This window comes from Pinus tabuliformis, chromosome 2_2 (assembly GCF_031772625.1).
Source record: "Pinus tabuliformis cultivar Carrire ecotype Pingquan chromosome 2_2, CPIR1, whole genome shotgun sequence".
NCBI classification, from domain to species: domain Eukaryota; kingdom Viridiplantae; phylum Streptophyta; class Pinopsida; order Pinales; family Pinaceae; genus Pinus; species Pinus tabuliformis.
In genome coordinates, this window is record NC_142300.1 from 834466932 (window position 1) to 834478614 (window position 11683).

The window sequence follows — 11683 nt, forward strand, 5'->3', positions numbered from 1 at the left end:
GAAGAATTATGCATGAACACGATAAAATATTATAAGAGAATATAAGATAAGAAAATGAAGAGAAAAATCAAAGAGAAGAAGACTCCATTAATGAATTAGATAGATGAAGAACGAAAAAGAAGCAAACTCTATGATGGAATAAGACGAGAGAGAATGATTCAAGATGTTTAAAGAAGATGATGAAACAAGTTGATGGACTCCTGAACTTGAGTAAAGAAGGAAAATATATGAAGCATAATGAAACAGTGAAAGGCCAAGGACAAAGGATGAAAATTGATGTAGTAGGAATGAAGTAGTGGGAGTAGCTAGAGAATAAGAGGTGAAAGAATGAAACAATAGAATATAAGTAGCCGAAAAAAACGCAAGACAATTGAAATGAAAAGGTAAAGGAAGATGAATATAAAAGAAGAAGGAAATGAAGCAAGGTAAATAGTAGTGTAATGTGTTCAAAATTGAAATCGAGATTTAATGAATCCATGAAAACAACATTCCTAAAAGGTTTAATGGTCCCTAATGTATCTGATGTAAAAATCAAATGTTTGCATTGAGATGGAAAGGAAAGGCTAGATAGGAATGAAATGAAAATGAATGTACCTCAGTTGATGTAATTCTTGATGAGATAAGTGTATCCCCATTGAGGAGATAATGGTGTTGACTAACCACTTATCATTAAAAAAGAAATGGAGATAAATAACCACTTGTGAGTGTTATGAGAAAGGAATGTTTTTGGTGGCAAGAAGAAGCCACTTGATTTGATGTGGAAAAAAGAAGCCACTTTAGGTTTGTATGGTTATGGGTAATCCAAGAAAGCCTATGGTAAAATGATAGGTAATTCAAAAACCCAGATAGTCAGAAAACATATATTGGTTAATGATGGTGTTGAACCATGTATAAGAAAATGTTTCCTAGAGAACCAATGAATACAATTGTTGGGGACGCACGCATTATAGTGGATGGTAACTATTGACTTCAACAAACATAATGCTACACTATGAAGTATGAAAATACATTAATATGAAAGAAGAAGTCTAAAGATGAGTAATGAAAAAGGTTGAATATGAATACATGACCAATTCAGAAGATAGTCCAAGAAAGAGAGTTCATAAGTACTTGTTAAGGGGGAGGATTATGGAATAAATCCTACCTCTGAATAATATTTAAGATCTAAATTATGTAATGAGAAATGTAATAATATAGATTGAGAGTAATGAATGAAAATAGGGATGGAGATTTAATGAGAAAATCATAGAGATATTATGGAGGAGGTTAAGGAATTGGTTTGAACCCAAAATATAATTTTGACATATTTATCGTCATCCAACATTATACATTCGGGTCATTTGTACAATACAAACTACACATGGGAATTTGGTTTTTTAATATATTCCTCCTTTAGGGATTTATTTTGTAAATTTCTTGTGTCCCTTGCTTCACTAATGGTTGTTAAAGACAATAGTCAAGGGATAGAAACAATAACCCTATACCTTAAACATATATTTTCATCTTCAAACAATATGACCGAATCCTTATAAAACCACATGGTAGCATGAATGGTGTTGTGATTCCTTAAGCATCATAAAATACTTCAAAAAAGAGTATTAGAATATTATTGAAGCTTCTTGAGATCAAGAGCCATGAGAAAATACTGAAACCAACATATCAAAGCTTTTTAGGGGGTCATTTTAGTATAAGTGAGTTGCATGCAACATGAGTAGTTTTTTTGCACTAAAAATGTTTGTCAAGGCATAAATGTGGATAGAGGAAAATAACAAAATTGATCTCTAATTAAAGTCTTTCAAGCCTAGAAACAACAAACAACACCTGGAAACAATAATAAGAGCCCTCTCCAAGGATTCTTTCTCATTTGAGTTGGGTATGGGTACCATTATGAAGTATTGAGGATTATGGATGGTTCTTGGGCTTCTGACCATATTTAGGGGAGAGAAACAAGATCCTATGTCCCTAAACCTTTCATATAAAGCTTAAGTTCCATGAATTAATCCTTAAATCACCTCATTATATCATTAGTGGTTATCAATTTCCTTAAAGAGTGTCATGGTCACCATGATTAGGACATTTGTAACAAGAATGACTTTGGAGATATAACCAAGGTCATGAGATAAAAACAATGACCTCATTCCATAAATGATGTTTCCCTTTCTCCATCACCATAAAAACTGGCTAAAATCTAAAATCATTATATCTCTTCGGAATATTTCAAGTGTGAGTGGTTTGTTAGGGAGCATTGTGATCTTTTGAGTAAAAATTATCGGTCTTTTTGAATCTTCGAAAGGTTTAAGGAAGTATAAGAATGATCATGGTCATTTATAAAGATTTTTCAAGATCAATCATGGTGAAAGATGCATTAAAATATCACATAGTACCTTTCAAATGGATCTTTAGCCTCTAAGTGGATAAGGTTCATATTAATCGGTTTTAGACATTAATGATGCACTTGGGGTTCTAGATGATGGTTGGAAAAGAAAATAAGGGACTTGCAAAATCAAATGCACCTTATATGCCTCAAAGTTATGAACAAGTCTTCCATCGATCACACATGCCCTCTTCCTAGGGTCTTTGATGCCCAAGTGATTCTAGGAAGCATAAGTTTGTTTTGCATGGAAGGGATTCATCCAAGGCCATTAACTATCCCCAAGAGAGGAAAATAGGTGTTAATGATAAAGATTACAATTCCAATCATACGTCCTAAAATAGGCCATAATGCCTCATGTGAGGCAAGATTTGGAATTTTATGAATAAATGTAATAAAAATGCACTGGAAATTTAATGTGTGCATACTCTTATAAATTCAAATAAAATGGTAAGGGTGTTCCTTTTCCTCTATCTATTAAATGGGCGGGTTTCTTTGGTTTTAGATTTAGATTAAAAAATATAGGGATTGAATTTTTGTAAATAAAACATATCCATTTTTCCAAATACTTTTTTTTATATTTGTTTTTAACCATGGTTTTACATATGATTGACATATTCATTACTAATGAAAGGTCACAAACTTTTATAGATTTTTATGCAAATTATAAAATATAATTTTCAAGGAAAAAATATGATTTTCTATTTTTTTTTATTTTTATTTATGCATAAACAATAGTTATAAAATAGATCGGTCTTTTGCTTTTGGTATGACTTTTATTTCCTCACCCGTATAGAACACTAATCATGTTTTGAACAATTACAAACAAAGACCTACAAACTAATAAAATGATTAATTATGAGAAGACTCTCAAATGTGGTCTTAACACTTCACCTCATAATATCAGCCCTTCAATAAATATATATATATATATATATATATATATATATATATATATATATATATGAAAAAATAGTTGTGCACTAGAAACAACTATTATCTACAATGATACAAATATGTTCCAAAAAAATTCTATCATTCACACACTAAAATTTCATTTTAATGCAAACTTACACCAGTACAAAATGGCTAATTAGTTACTAAAAAAAATGACTAAAATTTGCATATAAACGACCATTTTTTAGTTGGTGACCAATAGTACTAATTTACAATATCTTAAAACGCAACCAACTTTTATTCATTTTTTAGCTTAGTCATTAATTTGTTGTCTCAATTTCATCATCTAGTAATATATTTAGTCATAAATTTGGTTATTAATTTAGTCATTGATTTAGTCATTAATTACCACAATTAATGGCAAAATATACAACAAAATGCATTACTATATGACCACCCAAGAAAACCAAATAATTACCAAAGAAATATGACCAAAAATGTCAACTGTGTTATAAGATATTGTAAATTATCTACTAATAGTCATATATATGCAAATTTTAGTCATCGTTTGAAACCAATTAATGACCAAAGAAATATGACTAATTTTTTCTTGTGTTATAAGATACTGTAAATTAGCTACTAATAGTCATATATATGTAAAATTTAGTCGTCATTTGTAATCATAAATTTATGATTTGCAGTAGTGATTTATCTTATTTTGGTAGTTCCATATTCATCATATAAAAGATTAATTTAGTAGATTATATTGATTTCATTTACTTTCATTAATAATCATTATAAACAACTAATTTAGTCATATATTCATTTTATTTGTGTTCATTGTTAATCAATATAAACTACTAATTTAGTAGTTTTAGATTGATTTTATTTGTCCATTATTAGTATGATTTTGTGACTAAATTAAAAAAAAAAAAAAAAAAAAAAAAAAAAAAAAAAAAAAAAAACATACAATGTGCATGTTTATGTAATATAAAAATGCAAAGATACATATGTTAATTACGATATTGAACAATATCAAGTGAAACTACAAATAATTTAAACCACATAAATTATATTATATGAGATTTCAAGTATTACAATATGAGTTTCCAACTTAATATTAGTTGGACTAAAATTTACACATGAAATGTTGTTTCATTACTTCAAAACATTATCATTGTGTTTCACACATTGCAGGTGAATTCACCAACTCTAAAGGCTTGACCATTAGTTTCTATGTGTGTCTTATGCGGGATATTGGCTCTAAGAGTATCACTAAACCGATTATCTTCTCTCTCTTTTAGCGTTTGTCGCTCCAGTGTTATTTTCTCCTCTTTCTTCAATCCTTATTTCTTACCATCAATATTGAGTTCCTTTTTGAAAACAAAATAAGATACAGTGTAGAGTATAAGCCATGAAAGACGATGAACACTAGAATATAAATTAAAGTAGACTATAAAGGATTTATACAACATATACCTCAACATTAGCAATGTCAAAGCCATTTTTCCCCATAAAAGCAATAAACTTGAACAAGTTAATTTATTGAGTTGGGTGATAGTGGCCACTATGTGGCTAAATAACTTATACAAGCAAAGAAAATAAAATGCCACCATAGAAAAGAACACCTTAGTAACTTAGTATTCAACCCTCAGGGAAATCTTAGGCACAATCATGCCAACTAAGTTATATGATAAAAACCTCAAGTTGTAGATAACTTGTGAAAGCAAATAATCTGAGATGTGATGTCAAATCCTTGTCATTTTATTCGAAGCAATATTTCATTCTCTAACGCATGAACTCGGTCAAGTATATAAATAACATGAAAGTAAACTTTTCTAATAGTCATGAAAATCTTTTAACTCAAAACAACTAAAAGGATTTCAATCAATATCATGTAATACTAATTTCATTTTCAAGATTTGGTTGTTTTTTAAATTGACATGATACCAAGTATTTTTAATTTCATAGTTAAAAGACAAAAAAACAAAAGAAATGTTCAAAATACAATCAAACAATAAAGATAAGATATCATGGAATGAACATTGCAATCCATCGATGTCTTGCCTGACATTCCTAAATTATTTTTCTGCCCAAAATAACCAATGAGGTGAAAGAATCACAACACTAAAAACCATAGGAATCCCTACTAGAAAAATTTCCAAATTTGATGGCTCAAGTTCCTAAAGGATCTCCAACAACAAATGAATCATATCCAAGTCATGCTCTGCATTGTCTCCCCATCTGTTTTACAATCACATTTCCGGTAACATGCCCACACCAAAGTCCAGTAAAAATAAAATGAAGGAATTGGCATTTGTTTTTATATTTTATGTATATAAAATTCGAATATAAAAATATTGTAGCACAAAACAACTATAATACTAATATTATCTTCAAGTTTTGGATGTTGTTTAAATGGATATGATACTAAGTATGTTAAATTTTATAGTTAAAAGACAAAACAAAATCAATGTAAAAGTTCAAAATACAATCAAACAATAAAGAGGAGATATCATGGAAAGGTCGTTGCAATTATAAAAAGTTTTTTTACCTATCCACCAATGTCTGTCATTCCTAAAATTTCTTGCCCAAAATAACCACGAGGTGAAATAATCACAAAATGAGAAAACATAGGAGTCCTTCCTAGAAACATTTTGAAATTCAATGGATCAGGTTCCTGAAGGATCTCCAACAACAAATGAAACTTATCCAAGACATTCTCTTCATTATCTCCCCATCCTTTTTCCAATCCCATTTCTTGTAATGTACCCACACCTAAGTCTGGTAACATTTAAATGAAAGATTTTATATTTTTGTAGAAAAAAATGGAGATTTGTCGAGCATGCTAACTGCATGGTACATATACTCATAAATATTTCCAGAAAATAATATTAAAAGATTTTATATTTTTGTAAAAAAAAAATTAGAGATTTGTCAAGTAGGCTAATTGCATGGTACAAAAATTGTTTCCACAAATGTATCCATAAATACAGTGGATCTTACTCATAAATATTTGCAGAAGATTTGTCAAGAAGGAAACATGTATGACTTTGGAGTCCTAGTTGTGTGAACGTTTGACATATTTGATGCAGATTCAGTTTTGTTCTTCTTTATTTGAGCTTTTAAGGCCCTTCATTTGGTAAGCCTATAATAAGAGTACCTCTACCACCATAACGCTTACATGAAGTAGGTGCCTCACTACTTCCAGTCCTGCAAGTTGTTACGGATGTAAAACAACAGAGGTCATACCCACACAGTATAAATTTATAAAATTACTATTAACCCAACCACTATGAGTGTGAAAGGGACTTTTACTACTTGGAGCATTTGGAGGGCTTAGAAGGTTTACAAGAAGATCACCTCTCTACTCTATGGAGTTGGTCGTCTAGGTTTTTAGATTTGATTGTGATTGTACTTATGGTCTCTTTCCTTTATATAGGAGTCACTTTGGAAGTCCCACTTTGTATGGACATAATTGTACCTAAAAAAATCTCATTTACCTACTTTAGCAATCATTTGTTGGACATTAATACATTTATCTTATATTTTCCTATTTTATCTTATCTATTGGTCTAACATATCTAGAAATTGTTTTACAATGAAACAAAGATGCTCAATAGATACACTAAGAAAATCATCAATCATCCAAGTGAAGCTTAAGATATCAATTTAGGCATAGGAAACAAAACAAGAAAATTTTCTATTGAATAACCATCCTTGAATAATACTTTTAAAATCTGATTAAAAAAAGTTGGGAAGAAGGTCAACACACCTCTCTTTCAACCCCTCAAAAACTAGCATTAGCCCACTATAAAAATACAATATGATGCCCAACCAAGAAGGAATAAATATGAAATGAAATGACGATGACCTTAGGTAGAAATCAACCATAAATATTTTTCCAGAATCAAGCTTCAAACCTGCAATTTTATCTTCAACCCCAAATACAAGTTTCTATGCAATTTCTCCATAATGAATTATTTCCAATGGATAGGAGGTATCCTTTTATAGGCTTACTTTACACTTTATATTGAATAAAATATAAATTAATAATCTATAATTTCCTAGATGTGGGATGCTCTAGTAAGAAATCCTTCATTATGTCCTTGAGATAATCAAACCATCGAAGTGTCACCCTTATATACTGAATGCTCCACTATTTTTTGATTTTCCTTAACATTTGTTCCTTTATAGAGGCTTCTCCATGAAATAACCCCTTAAAATAGGGTTGATTAACGATTAATAACATTATAATAATGCCAAACATATGCATGTAATTTTGTAAGAAACAAAAACAATATTAAACTACAAATGTATGTGAAAAGCAGTTCCATCTAGACAACAAAGATTAATTAAATTAAGGATTCACTTTAAGTTTCAAAAAGAAAATAAAAAATAGATATTAAAGGCTCAGATGAATTTAAATAGGTATTAGAAAATGTTATAAAGTATTATATTTTATAGCCCTTATCATCCATAACATTCAATATCATCCTCTACAGAAGCATCTAACATGCCAACAATTAAAGAGTGCACGAAGATTGTCTCCAGAAATATACTTTCTATATATTTTGCCTAAGATCCAAAAAAAATGAGGTGCACTATTTATATTATTGTCTGATGATACTCTAGTTTCCTCACTGATATCTTCAAAGTAGCCAACAATTGCACTAATCAAAGAAAAAATATAGTAAAGAATTCTTACATGTCAGTGTTGTTTAGGCTCGAGAATTGCAAGTTTGTTGAGAATATCATAATCAATGAATGAGTTTTGCATGAAAAATATGAGAAAGTATGAAATCTATATAAAGATGGAAGCCAAAACATGCCCATGCAAAAATAGGAAAAAAATGAAACAACTATGAGAAGTGGCCCTAAATATAAGAGAACCAAAAAGTACCAAAACAGGAATATAGACATAAAATCAAGGTCTTTCAAATTTATGCATCAGCTATAATTTCATATTTCCCAGGAAAAAATAAAACCCAAATAAATTTTCCATCCAAGTTATTATGGCCACAAGTAGATCCAACTAGGAAGAAAGGTGTGTTATAAGCATAACCCTATTGCTTGCCATCCAAGCAAGGAGATTTGACATACCAAAGTATAGTCTTGTGCACTTTGCTATAAATTGAAAAGGTGGAATGATATGGGAGCCACCAAGAAGGGCTTTGTCTTATGGTATTTTTGGGGTATGATTGATTATATAGTGCTAACCATTGGAGGAGGGCCCAAATGGGAGGAGGATTTGTTGGTAATACAATATTTCCTAGAAGTAGGACTACCCAATGCATGCATAATATTGGATTCTATTATCACATAACTTAGGTTCTTTTGTAAGCTTACATCCATGCAAACTCAGGTGATTTCAATTGTACTTGTGTAATTAATGTGTGGATATTCTCACTAACAAGAGTTGTAAACCCAAACATGGTTGAACTAAAGGACTAAAGGCAATGATAAGATAACATAAGATAAGATAATTACGTTAATGTCAAATGAATGACCACACAAGTATGTCAATGCAACTACTAAGTATAATGAACTTGATACAAAAGATGAGTATTAAAAAGTCTCCTATATAAAGAACATGAAGCAATGTAGAAACATGAAATCTATAAGTGAAAACATGAGAACACCCTCAAATTCCAGTGCAGGCAACCATAACAGGAGGGAGATGTGTAGAGGGAAAGTATCTCGGGACTCAGTCATGATACACTAGATCTACCTCTTCAAACATTACAGGCCAAAGGAAGGAAACTCAAGATAGGATGATTCCCTGAAGAAGATATATGGGAATATTTGAAGCCTCTTCTATGTGGTTGTGTGGATGTTATAACTTGTTACTGATGTCTAGGTGATCTGATCTGCATGTTGCTAAGGGATCTAGTATAGCGACATATTTGACATATCTGGGGAGTGGGAGTGGTCCCTATGGTCTTCGATGATCTGGAGCTAGAAGCAATGTTGTCATCATCAGTTTCTCCGGGGACATTTGGAGCTAGAACCATTTATGCTAAGGAGTAATGTCTAGGGACATCTTGGGATCAATTCCCTCTATGTCCTGCAGGGTTTAGTAGTTTACATTGCAACTGGTAATTAATACCACCTTCCATCATGGAAACTGGAGTGGGGGGCGAATTTGAGGGGCATCGACAAGATACCAGCATCCTCTCTTTGAGAGAGTGGAATTATTTCTCTAAAAAAATATATATATGATTGTAGAAGTGACATGACCTAGTCATTCTAGATTCAAAAAGCTAAATAAAAGAAATTGAACTAGATATGCAACAAATAAGAAAGGGTAATGACTTACTAACCATCTATTTGTACCTAATAACGACTCTTTTCTATTTGAAGGCTGACAAAGAGAATGACTTAATAGTAAGTTGTAGTTCTTTTGTCAACATGCAGGGCTTGGTTGGTAGGAATAGAGAGGGTGTTGTTATTCTCCACAAGATTCAAATTCCCATGTACATATTCACCCTTGATGGGGGCATGTTTGCCTCTCATGGGTTGTCATGCCTGTACAAGTGGGCGGTTGAATGCACTTGGGCGAGTTGCAACTTTTGGGTGATTTTGAATGAATAAATTTCCTTCATGATAGCTATATAGCCTTAATATTAGATTTTATACCAGGAAAGGGTATCTGCTTCTTTGTGATATCCTATATTAAAAAGTGTTGCTTGCTTGTGTCCACTTGAAGCATCTGTTGAAAAAATAGTAATTCGTTACAGAATGCTCTGGCAACTCTGCATTTCTAAACACATCCTCAACAATATCTATTTAACCAAATCTTGACGAGGCATGAGTGTAAGAGTTTGACCTAGACTTTGCAAAAGCAAGGAGGGTAATAGTTTGTCTTGGACTTTGCAAAATTAAGGAGGATAGATAGAAAAAAAACTTGAAATGTTTTGAGCACCATGATGCTGTTTCTTTCTTTATTTAAGTGTTTTTCTAGACTGGGTTTTTCAATGGTCCAGGAATCAAATTAGCCAAACTGTGAAAAATATGACTTGTACTAGCAGGTCAGAGTCTGACCCACGAGTACTTGTGAGTCAAACTCATTGCCTACAAGTCAGATTACTGGGCAGTGAATTTGACTTTCCCTCAAGTCAAAATAGCTCGTGTTATTTAGCCAATCCGAGTTTCACTTGTGAATCTGCTTCAATCTTAACAAGGTTTTTTACTAGGAAACCATCTATTAAAAGTAATAAATCATAAGTCCCTTTATAAACAATAATAATCGTTCTTTGTTGTAAGGGGTATACAATTTCTATACAACATTCTTTTTCGAAATTTGTATGAGTGTACAGATGTCCATACAAGACTACATGCTATCAAAAACAACTTTCCTCATTGCTTGCTTTCTCTCCCTCTCTGTGTTCAACTTGCTCAACTGCTTGAGTGAGACAACCTCTACCTTACCCTATCTTTAGAATCTATATTTAAGATTTCTCCTAGTCTAAGTCATGCATGAGATACAATTTTAGAATCAACTTTCACTTTTTCGTTAAAGTGAATTACAAAGTAAAAATTACTTTTCCAAAGATCGAATTACTATTTGGAAAAAAAAAATTTTCAAAAATATATTGAACTACTTCTCACATGTTCACATGGAACATGTGTAAAAATACCTGTCCAAGCTATAACTCTCTCAACATGCCAGACTACAAGGATAGCTATCTCAAGACCAAATCTAGAAGGATATTTCACATCTAATGAATAAGAGATCAGGGGGCATCATCATTAAAAGATGAGTCACAAGATATTGACGACCAAAGGGACCAACAATTGGCACTCAACCACTAATCAAACCAAATGTTTTTTCAAGTTAACTGATGAATTGATAGACCAATAGACTGAAATGTGTCTATTTCAACAGAGGCTATTATTGGGTAGTTAAACTGTCACTCAATATAAAATATGGTTATACTCCAAGAAAAGGGTTCAAAAGTAAAGATAGAGAGTAGAGATCTAGAAGCTGGAAGTTGAACAAGAAATAAATCTAGGAGTCCTGCTCTGCAAATATGATAGTTCCTCTAAAAATACTAGAAATCAGTGTTGAGGGAATACAAGATCTATAAATATAGACATTATTCAATAATGGGATGAATTGCAGTTTCCTATTCTGTGTAAGACTCCCAACTCAATATATTTTTTGCTAGCTCAATTTCTAAATGTTTGTTGTGTACCTATTTTGAGACAGATTTTCATGTAAAAAAGACAAACACTTAGCTTCTTTCCAATAGTCATAAAGCAACAACATAATCCATGTTCAATATCAGGAGTTGGATCCTGTTTCTGTAGCATTATGAGTCAATTACTTTAGGTTTTCAGTGGAGAATACCCTAGGTTACTCAATACTTTACATGGAAGTAATGACAATCAGATAGTTCACAAATGTGCAAT